Here is a 17,631-nt window from a genome sequence, read left to right as displayed (position 1 = left end):
AGATGCATAGAAATAATTTAGCAATAATATTGAATCAACGAAAGAAGGTGCCATATAATTTCGTTCTATGGGGTCTCTGCCGCAGTGGTTTCAACGTAGAGTCATATGCCCCCCCCCCCGCCTATAGTACTGAAACGCTCTAAGAGGGCCACGGGTAAAAATCGTGTGGGAATGGGAGACAGGTCAGGTAGCTATGGGGCCACAGAAAGCTCTGAAATGAAAAAAAATCAGATGTGATGAAACGAAGCTTTTAAGCGAAATACGGTGGAAAAAAAAGCTGTGTCTATTTTCAAAATCTATCAGAATTTCCCCCATAAAACCCCAGCTCATCTTACAGCATGCCATGGGTATCATGTCCATAGGAGGCTTACATGATGAGATCTGGTACTATATCAAGCTCAAGTATGAAAATATGTAAAACTGTTCTTCCAGAACATCTTTTTTCCCCGGGAATCCGTGATTTTGAGACGACCCAGCAGGGGATCCTTCCCTTCCTCTTTACAAACAAGAGGTTTACTGAAATGTTGCTTAGGGCCCATACATCGATTTTATTAAATTTTTATTCACTGTAAATTTACTGAAAAAGTAAATTCAATAAGTAGAAAGGGTCCCGTTTCTGAATTGGGGGGACGGGACGGGCTGTACCAGTCGGGAAGGGAGGGGGCACAGGAAGGAAATATGGTTCGCAGGGGGTCGTGAGAAGAAACATTGCTCTACTGTATATAACACATTTTTTAATGGGGCAAAGCAACTTAGGGGACTTGACTGTATAATATGACCGCTTGAAATAGTTCTATCGGATCCCCGCGTTGAATAATATGAAGGCTGAAATTGATATTTTGTATCTACGGTCTATAGTAAAGGAGATAAAATTATAGACGTTAAAAACATATTTACAGAGCATCAAAATAAATATGAATTCAAAATAAACATTTGAATAAAATATAAAAGAAAATTAGAGTAGTTCGTTTCATTTCCCGATATAGGTAGCAGCATACATAGTATATAAAAAGTGGGGACAGAGCTGTCTTAACGCATGGGCCCACCCGGGCACAGCCAGGGGGGCTCATGATAATGAGATCTCGTAAAGATTTTAAAATTTAAGCATGCAAATGTGTGAAAAGAAAATCAATTCTGGTCAGGGGGGGGGGGGCTCTGAAAAAAATCAATTATCCCAGGGTCCCATGATGCTTTTAAGATGGCCCTGAGTGAAGATAGTCTCCCTCATGAAAGTTTTAGAATTCATTCCAGAAAATTAGTTCATATTTTCAGGAATATTTTATTTGTTGGAATGACAGCCAACACACCATTGGAACCATGAAGTAACACAAAAAAGGAGCTCATTTTTTGTTGCGAATAAGATAAAACAGTATTTTCCCTCATAAACATACATTATTACTCAAAGAAATCAAAGACAGAAATTGGGATCCAGTGAGTCCATTAAAGTTTCAGTGTTTATGTATGGAATTACTGTGATGTGGAAGACCTCATAGAAACCGAGAAATATTTTCACTGTCTTCGGGTAAGATTTCTCGTACTACAGTCGACGCTTGTTTTCACGAACCGGTACGAACGTGAAAAAGTAGTTCGTAAAATCAAAAGTTCGTAAATGGGAAAGACATTTGAAACACTAGTTGCTTGGGAACCAGAGCGTTAATCAATTCGTAAAAACATGTAGTTCGTAAAGTCGAGCGTCGACTGTACAAACACGAAGGTCACAACAGACAAATTGCCCAATGAGATGGCTGAAATAAGATGCCCATAAAAATATGCATGTCAACTATAAACAAAACACAGCGATCTTTATAAGAGTACAGTCAAACCTCGTTAGTGCGTCACCCGGTTAACACGTCACTCCTCTTAACGGATCACTTTTTGGAAGTCCCTATTATCTTCAGGCAGGAAATGGCACAGCTATGGCTTACTCCGTTTAATGAGTCACTCCGCATATCAAGTCATATTTTTGCTCTCCCAAAAGTGACTCAAATTGACTATATAATGTCACTAAAATTATGTAACTGCATATTACAAAGAAAATAAATAGTAGTCCTATCCTCTTCACTCCGAAGGCTTTGAATGGTTTTTAACCCTTCAAGCCGGTTCAGAAATTTAAATGCCACAAGGCCCTATTTTCGCGGTATTTAAATTTAAAAATAAAATCGAACTTTGTGCAGTTCTGCTGAAAATAATTTGTATCTTTCTCAATTTTAATTCTGAAATTGTAAAAAAAGGTTATGTTATAGTAAAATGTCTACTCTCTGCAATAAAAATGTTACTGTGATAATTTCAAAAAATAATAATCAGGCGGTAAAAAATTTCACCGCCTGTAACGTACCACGTACTCAGACTGAGATCCACGCGGAGGGGTTGATGATTCTTTTTCCAAGTTTAGATCTAGGGAACACATCTGTACCTAACTCAAATGGTTCTATTAAAGATATGGACCCGAATTCATTAATTAATTTGACTTAATTATTAATTTTCTTTTTAAAGGACATTTTGACAAACAATAAACACAAATGAATAAAGAAAATATTTTTGATTGTCAGTTTTGGCTCAAGTGTGAAGAGAATAAATAATTACTGGACATCGAAGTGTATGCAAAAAAAAAAAAAAAAAAAACCCAAACTTTCTTTTTACGTGCTTCTACACGAAATTCACAAGTTCAAAATTAAAGAAAAAAAATGAAATATTAAAAAAATATTATTGACAGTAATTTCAATTCTTTAATGTAAAAGTCAATGACTGAGAACTAAATAACCATCGCAAATCAATAATCTCGCTACCCCTAGCATAAAAACCCCCACCAGCATCCACTAGAATCATTCTCATTCATATTTCATAGAGAGAGAGAGAGATAGCAAAGGCACACACACACGCACGCACGCACGCACGCACACAAACAACCACAGCAGCAGCAGCAGCTTTTGTCATCGCAAATTCCACAAATACTCTTTTCCATCTTTCCCATACCACATACTACCACATATTCCTCTTTTAGGAGGGAACGTATTTGCCCATCTTTTTATCGAATGAAAAATTCCAAACTACCCTATTTGGACTAGACGAATGAACTCTCCCTTCAAGGAAAAGAGAGAGAGAGAGAGTCAACCAACACACAGAAATAAAACTAAAACTAACCAGAGCAAAAACAATACACGTAAAAGCAGCACATACACGTATAAAAGCCTTAGAGAGAAAGAGGAGCTAGCTTAAAATTTTTCGCAGATACCACCACCTTTTACTCATTTGTTAAAACTACGTAACTAAGGGAGGAAAAAGAATAAGCGAGAGAGAGAGAGAGAGAGCGTTTAAAACGAGTGAAACATTTTTTTAAGATTATTACTTATTTTTTAAAAACAAAAACAAAAAAGAATTCGGCATCTCCAGATCTCTAATTAACTTTACCGAAAAGCGCGTCGTGTAAAACGAAACACAACACCAGCGCCCTCTAGAGAGCGTTGGGGAGTTAGCGAGGGAAAGAGAGGGTGAAAAGCGCTAAAAGTCGACAGCAACCCTTTATTTCCAAAATGCATTTTTTTGCAATCCCACCAGCTTTGTTTTTGCTTTTTTTTTTGTTGTTGCTTTCTTCTCTCTTCGTGCCTCTAACCCTTCCGAATACCAACCTCTCCATCTCTTTAGTTTGCCCAACTCCGAAATTATTGATCTGTTTTTCGGGGAGAGATGGCTTTTTGAGTAAAGAGAGAGAGGAGCGAGATAGAGCTGGAGCTAAAACCAGAGAGAGAGAGCAGCATCTAGAATGAAAAATGTTCTCTCGGAGAGAGAGAGCTATATGGAGAGCTACGAGAGAGCGAGAGGCTGGAAAAGAGGGTAGAGATGGGAATGTTGGCGGCTGTTTTCTCTCGGAGTTGGAAAAGGAGAAAAAGCGCTTCTCTCTTTCCAGTGTTGTTGTTCTATTTTAGGGGTTTTTTTTTAAAAAAAGAAGAGTTTTCGGAAAGAGTTTCGAGAGCGTTTGGGGGGGGAAAAAAAATGTGAATTAATTGGGCTGCAAGAAAATGATAATTTTTCGCCCTCGCTTACCAATTAAAAAGAAGAGAGTTTTTATCCTCTCTGGCTCGTGGACCAATCCCCGAACGGTAACGCCCGCTCTGCAAAAACTCGCTCTTGCATATCATTAAAACTATAGAAGCTGGAACTTTTTTTTTTTATGAATACGAGAGGAAAAAAAATATCTTATTATTTTTTCCTTTTTTACGGAAGAAAAGTTTTTAAGTGTGATTTTTTTGTTGTTGTTGTTAATGCTGTGGAATGTTGGATATGTTCATGCCGTGTTGTGTTCCCGAATTTAATTTTTTTTTTTTTTAATAAAAAAAAAATATAAGTAAATTTCGTTTTGTTTTTTTTTTGTTTCGATTTTTCATTTATGTTGTTATCTGGGTTTAAAATTTTTTTATTGAAATTTTTTTTTTGTTGAATTTTTAGTACTGATTTTTTTTTATTTTTTTATTTTGGAAATTTTCTATTTCATAACAATGGGAGATGATTGAAGTGAGTTTTTGTATTGTAGGATTCTGTGATTTAAAATTTTTGTTGTTTTTCATGATTTTTTTTAAAAAATAATAGGGAGAATATAAATATATATTTTTTTTCAAGCCGGTTTAAAAAGCAAGATATATTTCTTTTGAATCAATTCATATGAAAAAAAAAAAATTGAAGATAAGGGAGTCAAAAAAGAAATACGATTACAACATGTATATCGTTCTTAATAGTTATTATGAAAACGTAAAAATTGTAAGAAATCACGAAAGCCGAAAATTTTTCAAAAAAAAACTGGAAAAGATCGAAAAAAAAAATTATTAAGAATTGTAAAAATAGTTTTCCGAAGAAATCTTCAAATTCGAAAAATAAAACACAAAATTCTGAAGAGAAAAAAAAAATTGATAAAAAAATTTAAAAAATGTCAAAAATCTAAAAAGAAAAAAAAATTTTTAATGAAATTATAAAAAAAAAAAATAGGACAAAATTAAAAAAAAAAATTGACAAAATTAAAAAAAGAATTTGACAAAATTAAAAAAAAAATTGACAAAATTAAAAAAAGAATTTGACAAAATTAAAAAAAAAATTTGACAAAATTAAAAAAAGAATTTGACAAAAAAAAAGAATTTGACAAAAAAAAGAATTTGACAAAAAAAAAGAATTTGACAAAATTAAAAAAGCAATTTAAAAACCAAGTGTTAAAAATATTAGAAAATTAATTTTTATAAAAATTAGCAAGAACTAATAATTAATTAACTTAAAAATCAATACAACAGATTTTTAAATAAAATTAGCAAATAGTAAAAAAATTATAACACAATTACGAAAAAAAAATTACAATTTTGCAAAAATATAACTTCCTAAATGAAAAATTAATTTTTAAACATTCATTAAAAAAAAAAAATTGAATGTTTCTCTTTAATACGGAGATAACATCTCTTGTTCCCGTTCCAGAGAAACCAAAATCCTCGATTCCAAGAAGCCAAGAAAACTAAGAAAAGAGAGCTAAACACAAAAAAAATAGGAAGTGTCTGCGCTAAAATAAATACCATCGAGGAAAGAGAGAGAGAGCGCGTGAATACAAATACACACGCGAAAAAAAAAAAAAGAGAAGAAAACAAGAAAACGAGCGCTAGAGGGCGCTGCTCACGGCGCTGTATCTCTCCACGGTTAGATCAACACACCGGGCGCTCGCCTTGAAGATTCCGGCTCCGGTGTTTTAAGGGGGCCCCCTCCGCCGTGTTGTGATTTTTAAACGTTGCTTCTCGAGACGGCAAAAACATGAAGCCGTATGCCACGACGAGAAAATACGCCAAATACATTTTTTGTCTCGTAATATCCGACGGAAACACGTACACGTTATTCTGAATATGTCGGTTCGCTGTATTTTTACGCTTTTACCTGGAAATTTGTTATGTTTCGGACGTAAGAACGCAAGTCCATGCTATCCAGGTAAGTTTTTTGTGTTTTTGTTTGTTTTTTGTTTTTTTTTTTAAGGAAAAAAAACTTTTTTTTTTTTTTTTATGTATGCGCTGTAGAAGCGAATTTATATTTTTTCGCACTTCGTTTTGATTGGTAAAAGAGCACGTGTTTTTATCGGATTATTTAATCGTAATTAAGCGTGTTTTTTTGTTTTGTTTTTTGCCTGTTAATTGTTATTGTTTTTAGTTTTTTTTGCGTTTGTTTTTAGTTAGTTTTTTTTTGTGGATGGTATTTAAAAATTCTAAATTTTTGTGGAAATGTGTGTTTATTTTGTTTGTGATTTTATCGATTTTGTAAGTATTTTTTAATTTGAATTTTTTTGCGTATCGATACCCGGAAATGTGATTTGTTTTTGACCCCCCCCTCCTCTTCCTCCCCCCCCCCGGTTGTATTTATATGCACTGCCCATGATGCATGGAATGGAATTTACGTATTCGAATGCATGATTTTCATTGATATTTGAAATAGAATACGAAGTCGTATATATACTTAAATTTTATTTAAAAAAAAAAATTTCCCTAAAAGATAACATTTAAATTTTTGATTTGATTTATAGTGACTTCGAGTGAAAGTCATTCTTAACTAGATCAGCTATTAAGTAAATTAAAATGTAGCCTTTTACATTATATTTTAAATTTATCTTAGCGAAAGTACTGGCACTGAAATAGTTTAATAATTATTTCGACAAATATATTTTTTTAGCTGATTTAGTTAAGAATTATTTCCACTGGAAGAGTTATTTTGAATCAAATCTTAACTTTTGCCGAGTAATGACAATAAAATAATTAGAATTATCAAAAAGTAAGAGTTAAATTCAAATTTATTGTCGTTTATTTCAGTTGGTTCATATGATTCTCCAAAAATTTTTGATTCAAAAATTCGAAAACATTAAGAATTTCAAATTTCTGTATTAAAGTTAAATCGCAGTCATTGGAGATCAAAACATAGTGTTATTTCATATTTATAAATTAGAGATTTAGATTACAAGAACAATTTAATAGCAGTTATAAGAATGATGATACTTATTTTAGATTATTATTACACTCATGAAAATATACGTATATAATACACTAAATAAATCAGTCTAATCTATTTCTACTTGTCCTATCAAATACCTAACAAAAGATCTAAAACTGATTCAAAATTAATGGACTTAATTTACCTGCGTGAGTTTTTGGATCAAAACTTGGAGCAGTCGGATGTGTTTACAAACATGTATGGACATTTTTAAAACAAATTGGATGCTGCATTCATTAGTGAGTGCCATCAATTATTAACTTATTATCTGAGCTATAAGTTAAAATAGATTTCGTTCATTATTTCTCTTAATTTTGAAACAATATAAATCGCTTTTAAAGTAGATACAAAAATGAAGGTATGCAAATTACTACATAAAAATCATAACAAAATAATATTATATCAGGATTTGGTTTCTTCAATGTAAAACAACGTTTCAATTTGTCAATTTATCATACTGACATTGTTCAACTATTGGAAGAGCAATGTCTATTGTTTTCATTGGCGTATCATTATTCAAATCCAATCATTATCGGGGGGAAAACATCATGGTGTAATCCTTATTGGCATTGATAAAAATAACAATATGATATCTGAACTTGGTTTCTTCACAGAAAACAAATCATATCAATTTTTCAATTTATCGTAACGCTCTGCTTAATTATTGGGAGAGCAACGACGATTGTTTACATTAGCGTATCATTATTGAAATCCCATCCCATCATAATGGAAGGGAAAAAACATAATGAGCAATGACAACATGATACAGGCCTACTGTACAATATTCCATTTAATATTGAAATCAACTGAAGGTATGAACTAACTGCATACCCATAAAAAAATACCCAAAGTTTGATTATATTTTTCGGTTAAATTATATTTACGGTAATTTCATCCAACTTTCACTTATTAAAAACCTCCAAAGATTGTTTACATCCGAGTTCAGTTAATGAAAGCTATACAAAACGATTGAATGCATGCAATGTAGTAGGCTACAGTATTATCAAGCTACATGTCATTATGTGTTTATGATGACAAGCCTTTTATGGTCTTATCATGAGCAAATATCCCCCCATGTTTGTTTATCTAAAACAAAATGTTCTAATCCAAACTTTAATAATTTTATTTAAAAAATGTATTATTACTATAAATTTGAAAAATCGTGGTTAATACGTAAAATATACTTTTCTTTCTCATTTAAGGTAATTCTGTTTCTCATAATAACTTGTAAGAAGAAAAACTAGCGTGGTAAAACATATTAACAGCGTTCAACTACTTTGATATGCAAATTCTCGCTCATTTTCTTCGCATAATATAAAAAAAAATGTAGTTATAAATAATAAAATACACATCAAAACCGGTGGATTTACATAATAATCTTTGAAATGAATTTTCCAAAAAAATAAATATCGGTTTATTTTGAAAATTGCCCAATTAATTTAGAATATTGAAGGAAAAACACAACTCGTTAGTGATGAACGGCTTTATATACCCATGTATACTTCTTATTTTCCTGATGCCGGTTTTATGAAATATTTTACATTAATAAATATAGGTTTATAAACTAATCAAAATTATATCATTCCGAGAAAAACAAATACAGTTCTTAATATTATCAGTTGTTTTTTTCTTTCAAAAATAATTTATTTTTTTCAACTTTTCGTTTTGTAAATTCAAAAGGTTATTAACTAATTGGTTTGAATTTACGGATGTGTCTTAACATTAGCAGGCAAATTTTAATTTTTGGGATTTATTTCATTTATGGGGTTCTTTGAAATTTTGAACATGGAAATATTCTCTGTGACTTCGGATCAAAATTATTAAATTACTTCGTTGAAAAATTTATTTACAATAAAGAAGAATTGATTTATGATAAACAAGAAGTGATTTATAATAAACAAGAATTGACTTATAATAAATGAAATGAAATTGACATATAATACAAGAAACTATTAATAACAAACAGAAATTGATTTAAAATTAAAAAAAAGAACTGATTTATATTAAAGAAGAATTGACTTACAACGAACAAGAAATCATTTATAAAAAATATATTATAAATAAACAAGAAATGATTTAATTAATAAATGATTAATTTTTATTGTTCATTACAGTATAATAAACAAGAAACAATTTATAAACAAGAATTTTTTATAGTAAAGAAGATTTGATTTATAAACAAAAATTTATTTATAATAACGAAGAATTTATTTATAATAAAGAAGAATTTACTTATAATAAAGAACAATTGATTTATAATAAAGAAAAATTGATTTGTAACAAACAAGAATTTATAAGAAAAAATGTTCTAATTTCAAGATATTTATAACCAAACTCTTTTCATCCACATACTTTGAAGGGTCAATCGATTTATAACTTTTTACTTGTTAATACCATGTAATTTTGTTGATTGACAAAATTTCAATCACATATTGTAATTTTTATTCATCAATTTGAAGGCTGAATTTTCAAATGGTCGAACAATTTTTTTTTAAAATATCGATTTCTTGAGTTGACTTTTATTTTAATAGCAGCTGCTGACCGATATTTAACTTATACATATGCCTTATTTGCTTTTCAATGGCCTGCTGTAAAAATCATGAGAAACGACCAGCTTTCAGCCCGTTTCAAAAAAAAGCGACCAATTCCATTATATCCTTGCCCTCAAGGGGTGGGAGTAACCAAAAGACTCTCGGACATTCCAGGTATTCTATGGGAATCCAGCCAATAGCCATTGGTCAACTTTAACCCTCTTCTTTATTTTTCGGAACTTCCAACCCCCAGAGCAGTAATAAATCAGTTGGATTTTAAGCCAGCAGTAGCCAGGTGTCCAACTTACCCCCATAGTCGTAACTCTTTTACTCTCTCCGCGTAACTCTTACAACACAACACACATGAGAGTATCTCCCCCTTTCCCCAATTCCTCAATCCTTTTCCACCCATTTTAACCTCGAAAAAGGGTAATTTTTTTTTTTTTCTTTTACAAAAAAAGAAACCCTCTCTTTCTTTTCAAAAAAGGTCAAATTTTGAAGGACGCGGTTTTCTTGTGGATTTCTTCCGGAAAAACCCCGTTCGTTTTAAGGCTTTTGGTTAGTGTGTGTAGGTCCTCAAGGGCTTTACGCGTGTGTGTATATCATTTTCCCCCCTTTATCCTCTTCTCATTTCCTTCAGAAGTTTCTAACGCTATTACGCTTGAGGGTTAAAAAAAAAAAAACTTTTCCTTTTATTTAATTTTTTTTTAACTTTTCTAACCCCTTTTTGCAACCCATTGCATCCTTCTACAAGCGGGCGTTTTATCCACAAAGTCACTGTCAAGGGCATGATGAGTTTCCTTCCTTCTTTTCCTGAGACTTACTTCCATTTGTGTAACGTTGAATTCACGTGCACACGCCCACTGTAACACATATTGCTTCTGTGGACATGTTTAGCGCTGAAAAAACCAAAAAAAAAATGTTCATAAAAATATACAGTGGAGTACTTATGGCATACCCTGGATACAACATACACATTGGATATAATGAACGATTTTGTAATCCAGGATTTTTGGCCCATTAACTTCATATGTTTTTACTTCTGTTATTATATACCCCATGTCATGGATTTGAATAAAAATGACCAAATGTTTTTTATTATACAAAAAAATAGCGAAATTTTCGTAAAATATCGTCCAACAAACCGCATTAAAATATGTTTGTTAGTTATTTTTCCACTGAGATTTTTATAATTAAAAAATCATGTTTGTCTACGGGAAATAATATCTCCATTTCTAGTTTTCTCCGTGTTTGCCTTTCGTCACAAACTGATATTCAAAATGTCTCTTGCGAACCAAATTGCATTCAATTTACTCCGAATTTTACAAACTTGTTTCTTATGATCTATTTGAGATAACTAAGCATATCCATTTTAAATCCGTCGATATTTACTGCTACAAATATGAATTAATTGTTAAAAAGGCTAAAAAATTGTCGTTTGGTACGATTATTTTAGTCTTTATTTATTTTTGTCTCGCATACCGTTCGACTCATCCCAAAATGAATGCTTATGAATACTTGTGTGCGTCGTTGGAAGAACGATAAAAATAGGAAACGCAGGGAACAAATATAACTCATTTCAGTTTTGCAGTTGTTTTTCAATAAATTATTCATCAAACATAAAAAAGTTCAAAATAATTTGAGTAGATTCCCCAAAATGTATTTATTGTGTGTTTATGCTATTTAAAAATACATTAGCTAAAAACAGTAAAGAAATATAATCTTCATTTTGAGGGTCCCTTGTCCCATACATCGGGATATAAACATACATTTCAGGTATAACATACCCAAAACAATCTCCTAACCTAGAGAATAACTCGGATATAACATACTGCAAACAAAAACCTGGAGAAAATGAAGCCCAAAACTGACTTATTGGTGCAACGTGTATTGAATGATATCTTGAACGTTTAATCTCGATACTTTTTTCATAGGAGGTCACGAGAATTTTTATAATAACGGAAAATGCTTTGCAGAAATAACTACAATAACTGTAAATAACTGAATTAGCACTGTAATGGTCTACAGTTAAAAAGTGTCAGCTGTAAAAAAATATAAATATTCTTTCAATATAACTGAGTTATTTAAAGACATTTCTGTGAAAACTGTATGTGATATGCCACAAATTATTGAATGTTTACTTTTCTGCAACTTCTGGATCATTTGGTAGATAGATGGCAGTGATAAACAAATGTTGTGGTCGGTAAAATCGGAAAAAACCACACTGTTTTAATAGCATCAAAAGTCTCTATTAGAAGACTTTGCAAAAGTATGTTGATTGATGACAAGTAAAATGCATAAACATTAGTTGGGAGGTACAAAGTGGTATGTTATAAGCGAACTCGACTGTAGATTTCAAATGAAAGTAGGAAATATATACGCTGGATCGATTCTATTAATTATACTGATTCTGAGAACAATTTTTAGTTTAAAATGACGGTTAGTTTATAGAAAAATATCCTTCACAGATGTATTCTTGTTCGAGTCACACATTCTGTTATACCCAGAAAAGCAGCCCAAGGGACGTTCTTGAAACTATCAAATTTTACGCTAAAGATTCCATAAGAAAGGCCCTTGTTATAGCTATTTTTTAGTCCACTTAATTTAACACCAGTGAAAAACATTCCATACGTAAATGTACCTCTATATCATAGGTTTCCTGTGTTTTGGCTCGTGCGTGGAATTCTTCATAATGGTTACGAGACTGTTATACGGAAACCCAAACATACATGAATCTTTCTCCAGTATGGATATTTTTTGTGAAACATTAATTAAAAATTTCACCGCTTTTGATAACACGAAACCCCAGAAAATCTCTCTCGTAGAACCTTTGGGTTATATGAAGCACCAGTTGGAAAAACATGAAAATAAAAACAATACAGTGCGAATGAAACATGAATTTAGGGTCCATAAAATGTGAACCAAAGCCACAAATACATCTAAAATATTTCAAATAAAAATTACTACACATCACTCAAAATATCAAATCCTGTATTTGCAATAAACATTTCATACAGCCTTACATCTATCTATTTAGAAATTTAGTAAAATAAAACGAACAAAACAGAGTGTAAATGAAAATGAAATTGCATGCAAAAATTTCGTACGACAACAGAAACTTATATGGTTTAAAATATGAACCAAAGTCACAAATAAATCCAAAATATTTTCATAAAAACTACAAGACTCCTGTATTTACAATAAATATTTTAATACAGCTTATAAATGATTCATTTGGGAATTTCAAGTAAAACTTGGTTTTTCTAACATCAATACTGAAGATAACACATTATTAAAGCTCCTGCATCATAGAAATCACCATATATTGTTAAGATGTTCATTCCACCAATCTGAAATAACTATCTCTTACTATTGTTTAAGAGTTTAAATCAAAAATTATAACGAGTGTTTTCCATACAAATAAAACGCAATACTATTCTTCTATACGTCAATTATTAATATCTATTATTATGAAAGTTTTATATAAATTTGCTTTTATTCGCAATTATTCTTAGAAGTATCAGAAAATAAAGATATTTCATCGAACATGAACTTTTAGAGGCAAATGAGAAACATAAAAACAAACAAATCAACACCACAACAAAAATTTAAATCCACATAATGATTAACACGACAATTAACAATGAAAAATAAATTATATCGAATAAAAAAAGAACGTAATCTAATATCATAGAGGCAATTAAAAAAAATTCAGTATAAATGTCCCGTGAATGATGAAGAGCAATCCACAAACCGAAATAAACCACTCTTAAAAACCATCCAAAAAAAATACCCTACTTTTATCTAAAAAAAAAAATAAATTCCGATAATTCTTTCAACTAAATAAATAGGTTTAACAACAAAACAAGGCTTTTATACGAGTATAAACGCGATAAAAAATATCTAGATTTCTATGGCCGTGAACCATGGACGCTAAAACAAAACAGTAATTACTTTCGATCATTCCTTTTTTTTCTCGTCTCTCCTCAAAACTTCCCAATACTAATAAAAAAAAAAACACGTGAATTTTTAAGCATTTTTTTGTTTTATAAACCTCTTGATTTCAAAATCGAACAGCTGTTATAGATACTTTACGCACCTCATTAAAATAATAATAATAATACCTTAAAAAAAAAAACTTGATATGCTTTCCAAGATCCTCAAGTGTCTATAAGTTTCGAAGTTTCGGAAACCCGAAGAAAAAGTTCCGGAATAAAAATGAGAAACAAAAAAAAAGGGTTGCCCTTGAAAAATTTTTTTCACTCTTTTTTGGAAAAAAACACGATGATTTTTTTGTGTAAATCTTTTTTAATTTTTTTTTTTTTTTGTGCCGTTTATATATTTTTTATGATCCTTCTCATGAATCTAGTCTTACTTACTGCTCGGTGAACTGTAGGAAAGGGCAAATGAGACTAGAGAGAGAGAGAGGAGAGATTAAAAAAAAGATAATAAAACAATTAAAAATGTAATAAACGTTTCACTCAATTAATTAGGAGCAGTTAACATCTCGTCGGCCCAAATCACTTTTTACCATCTGCCTAATATAACAAGCGACTACCTCTTTTTCCTATGTTGCCCTCTTTATTATTTCCTATTTTTTTCAATTATTTTTTTTTCTCTTTCCCGTGTATGAACTCTAGAAATGTATAATTACCAAGTAGTGTGTGTGTGGAGGAGGTATTTTCCACGAAAAGTTACAATTTAATTATCTCTTCTTCTTCATCTGTTTCTTTGATAAAAAAAATAATAATAATAATACAATTTTTTTTTTCGAATATCCTGAAAACAAAAAATAAATATTTTTGCATTTGGAATAAAACTAGCATTTAATTTCATTTTTTTATAATTATCATAATCGGGATTTTTTTTACTTTTTTCGCGGAGGTGATGGAGAAAAATTATCTAAAAATCCAGATTGAATTTGATTATTATTATTTATTTTTTTTAATTGTTGTTTTTATTTATTTTTTGTTACTCCATGCTATATCGTTGACACGTTTTTGACAAAATGTTCTGGAAAGTAATGGATAGAAGAAAAAGGAAAAAAATTGAGAGAGGAAAAAAAAAAAATTGGAATTATTTTCTTTTTTGAAGAAAATGCCGTGAAACCATTAATTAAAAACTTCCCCCACTAACACTGGATGGTTGTTACAAGAGTTTTTAATTTGTTTCTAAAGCATAATGTGTAAACGTTGTATTTACATCTTGTATGATATATATTTTTTTTTCGGTTCAATTTTACAAATTGTTTTTGATTATTATTTTTTTAATGGATTCTGATGGCTTTGAAGCAATGAAATTTTAACATTAATTTTATTTTTTATTTTTTTGAATCCGTGAAAATATGTGGTTTTGTTTCTTTTTGTTTTGTTTATTGATTATTTTTTTTTCACCGTTATCTTCGCAAATCACGAATTTCCTTATTTATTAATTTTTTTTTACGATTTTCATTTTTTTTTTAAATATCTATGATATAAAACAATTTAATCTTTCCATGCTATGGCGTGTGATAAAATGTCATAAACGTCATTTTTTTCTGTAATTTAATTATAATTTTTTGATATATTTTAGATTATAGATTATGTTTTTTTTTTCTAATTATCCAGATGTTTGAAATGAATTTTTTTTTTAATATTATAAATTGTGATAAGCGATCAATTCTCTTTTTAGATTAAGCGACTGATAGCAATAACATTACGTTGGGATTATTAATAAGTTCAGGAAGGAGGAGAATATTGCAATTTTTCCTCTATCAAACAGTTAAAAAATTTGGAAAAAATAGTTTGAAAATAGCTTTTATCTTTTTATGGCGTTTTGGAATTAATAGTTCTCTCACAAATAATAGTTTTTTTTTGTATTAGTTATCGCTCATTTAAAAAAACCTAAAGATTTTGTAGAGAAGTACTTGAAAATTTATATTATTTCAAAAAAATGTGGAGGCTTATACATTAATTTAAAAAAAACATCATATTCGTAACTTTTATATTAATGTTTTTACTCTAAAAAATTCCAATGTCCATATTTAATGTCAGAATCTGTTTGAATTATTGATACTTATTAAAACTTTACGTCAAGTGCGGCTAACATTTTGGAGAGTGTGGGCTCACTTCATTGCCTTGAAAACGTGTCGTGGGCCAATTAAGTGATTCTTAAATTTGTCGTGGGCTTCTTGAATAACCTAGAACTATTCAGCGGGCCACTTAGGTTTCTGGAAATGTGCTGCCGCTTAATTGAAGGACCACTCAATTAATGTGAGCATGTGCCGCTGAGTTCATTTCTACAAAATTAGGTTTGATATCACGGGCCATATCAGACACCGAGGGTCGCAGTCGGTCCAAAGCCATGGGTTGAGTAGGACTATGTATGCTAATCGTTAATATCAACCATTGTTAGGAATCTGAATAGACATCTGATACATATTTGATTTAAGCGATCACTGTTTATTCTGTACCTGAAAAACTATCCTATCATTCAAGAGCTCCATAATATTATCATGAAAAAGTTTATCTATAGACACAGGGTTTACGTAATACTATTATCACTTAATATATCAATTGTAATCATAGCTCGATAAATACGCACAGTATTATGCATATATGCGAAGCACGTTGATAGATTTGAAATCGTTACGATCCCCACTTGGAAGTATGTAGTTTAGCTGACTTCCATACCTGAATCTCCTCTAACTAAAAGAGTGGCTTTCCAACTTCCCGTAAACTGAACATTCTGTACATGAAACATCTTTGAAAAGAATTATGCACACGTAAAGTATTTATTGAACAGCCAATTAAAAACTCCATTCACGTTGCAATTACAAATTAGCATTATGATGATTTTAATTTATGTCAGCCTCGTGATATTGGCGCTCTTTTCTTGCTAATAGGCATAGACAGCGCTCGTGACTCTAAAAGTGTTTAAAATCCTGCTGTACATAGCCAGAGAGAGTATAAACATTAAGGTTATGGGAGGAAAACAATAGACGATAGTTTTAGATTAACCTGTAGTATGCAATGAAAATATTGAAATAATGTGATCTTTATATGATGCGAGGCTTGTTAGAATCTGTAGAATTTACAATATTCGTCACTGACGTGAGAATCAAGTCGCATTTGAAATTTCAGAAATGAATGATATGATAGAAATGATATGAAAATATTTATTGTAGATTCAAGATTTGGCTTCTTTGATTCGACTTACTGGAAAGATTTTACCGGAAGTTTCCAGAACTGCTTATTTGGTTGTATCCCCTTTCGGATCCGAGCATTCATTGTTTGGAATTTTCAAAATTTTTTTGTGCATTTTTGATGCTCTCCAGAATTCTATTGCTAAATTTTATGTAATAAATCACATTTTTACCGGAGGCACTTTCTGCTGGAAGCCATCTCAAAACACCCCGAAAGTTCAACGTTAAGTGTTACCCTCTGATGAAAGCCCCCGAAGTTCATAATCATCGTATTTCTAACTCAGAACTTATTTTCTATTTCAGAACTTACAAAATCTTTCAAGTCTGAGGTTCAAATCCTTCAGGCCAAATGGAAAAAAATTATACAGTGAGAAAAAAAGCAACCCACATATGTGTAGCACGAGGGTCTGAAAGGGGTATATTAAGATTTTGTATACGTACGTCATCCATAGATTTGCTCTTGGTATTATTTGCAGTAAAATAGAAATGATTAACATGAAATTGAACTTAAAATTGTTGATATATACAGTTGGCTTATAGAGGGTGCATAAGAAATTATATCGTTGTCCAACAGGTAATTCCTAAACGGTTAGTTTTAAAAGAGACTTCTATTTATAAATCACTTTATTTTCTTTTCTCGTCTTCAAGAATAGAAATTGATTTAATTTAATTTGATAATGACTAAAATAGAATTTCAGTGATTAATGAATACTCATTTTTTTAAAGTTAACTGAAAATCGTTAATCGTTTGTAACTAATAAAGTAATTATTAGGGTATCTATCGCAACACTCATGAATAAAAAAATATGAATTTTTATGGTAGTAAATGCTATATTATTACGCGTACATTGGCAAGCATTTGGCTTTACTGATTTGACAGATTGATATTAACAGTATTATCCAAATTAAAAGAATTTACAG

General features: G+C 30.7%; 1 protein-coding gene across 1 annotated transcript in view; it reads left to right on the top strand.

Moving 5' to 3' along the window:
* The first annotated feature begins 5,654 nt into the window (after positions 1–5,654).
* Positions 5,655–17,631, top strand: part of LOC149069120 (uncharacterized) — a 150,487-nt gene continuing 138,510 nt past the window's right edge. Inside the window, exon 1 of the mRNA XM_089250977.1 lies at positions 5,655–5,949. The gene's annotated coding sequence lies outside the window, so the exon portion shown is untranslated. The remainder of the gene's footprint in view (positions 5,950–17,631) is intronic.

The sequence above is a fragment of the Pholcus phalangioides genome, unplaced genomic scaffold (assembly GCF_987345545.1).
Source record: "Pholcus phalangioides strain wild (caught in Gottingen) unplaced genomic scaffold, Ppha-v1.0 ptg000024l_1, whole genome shotgun sequence".
NCBI lineage: Eukaryota > Metazoa > Arthropoda > Arachnida > Araneae > Pholcidae > Pholcus > Pholcus phalangioides.
Note: the sequence above shows the minus strand (reverse complement) of the source record. Positions and strands in the feature narration are given on the sequence as shown.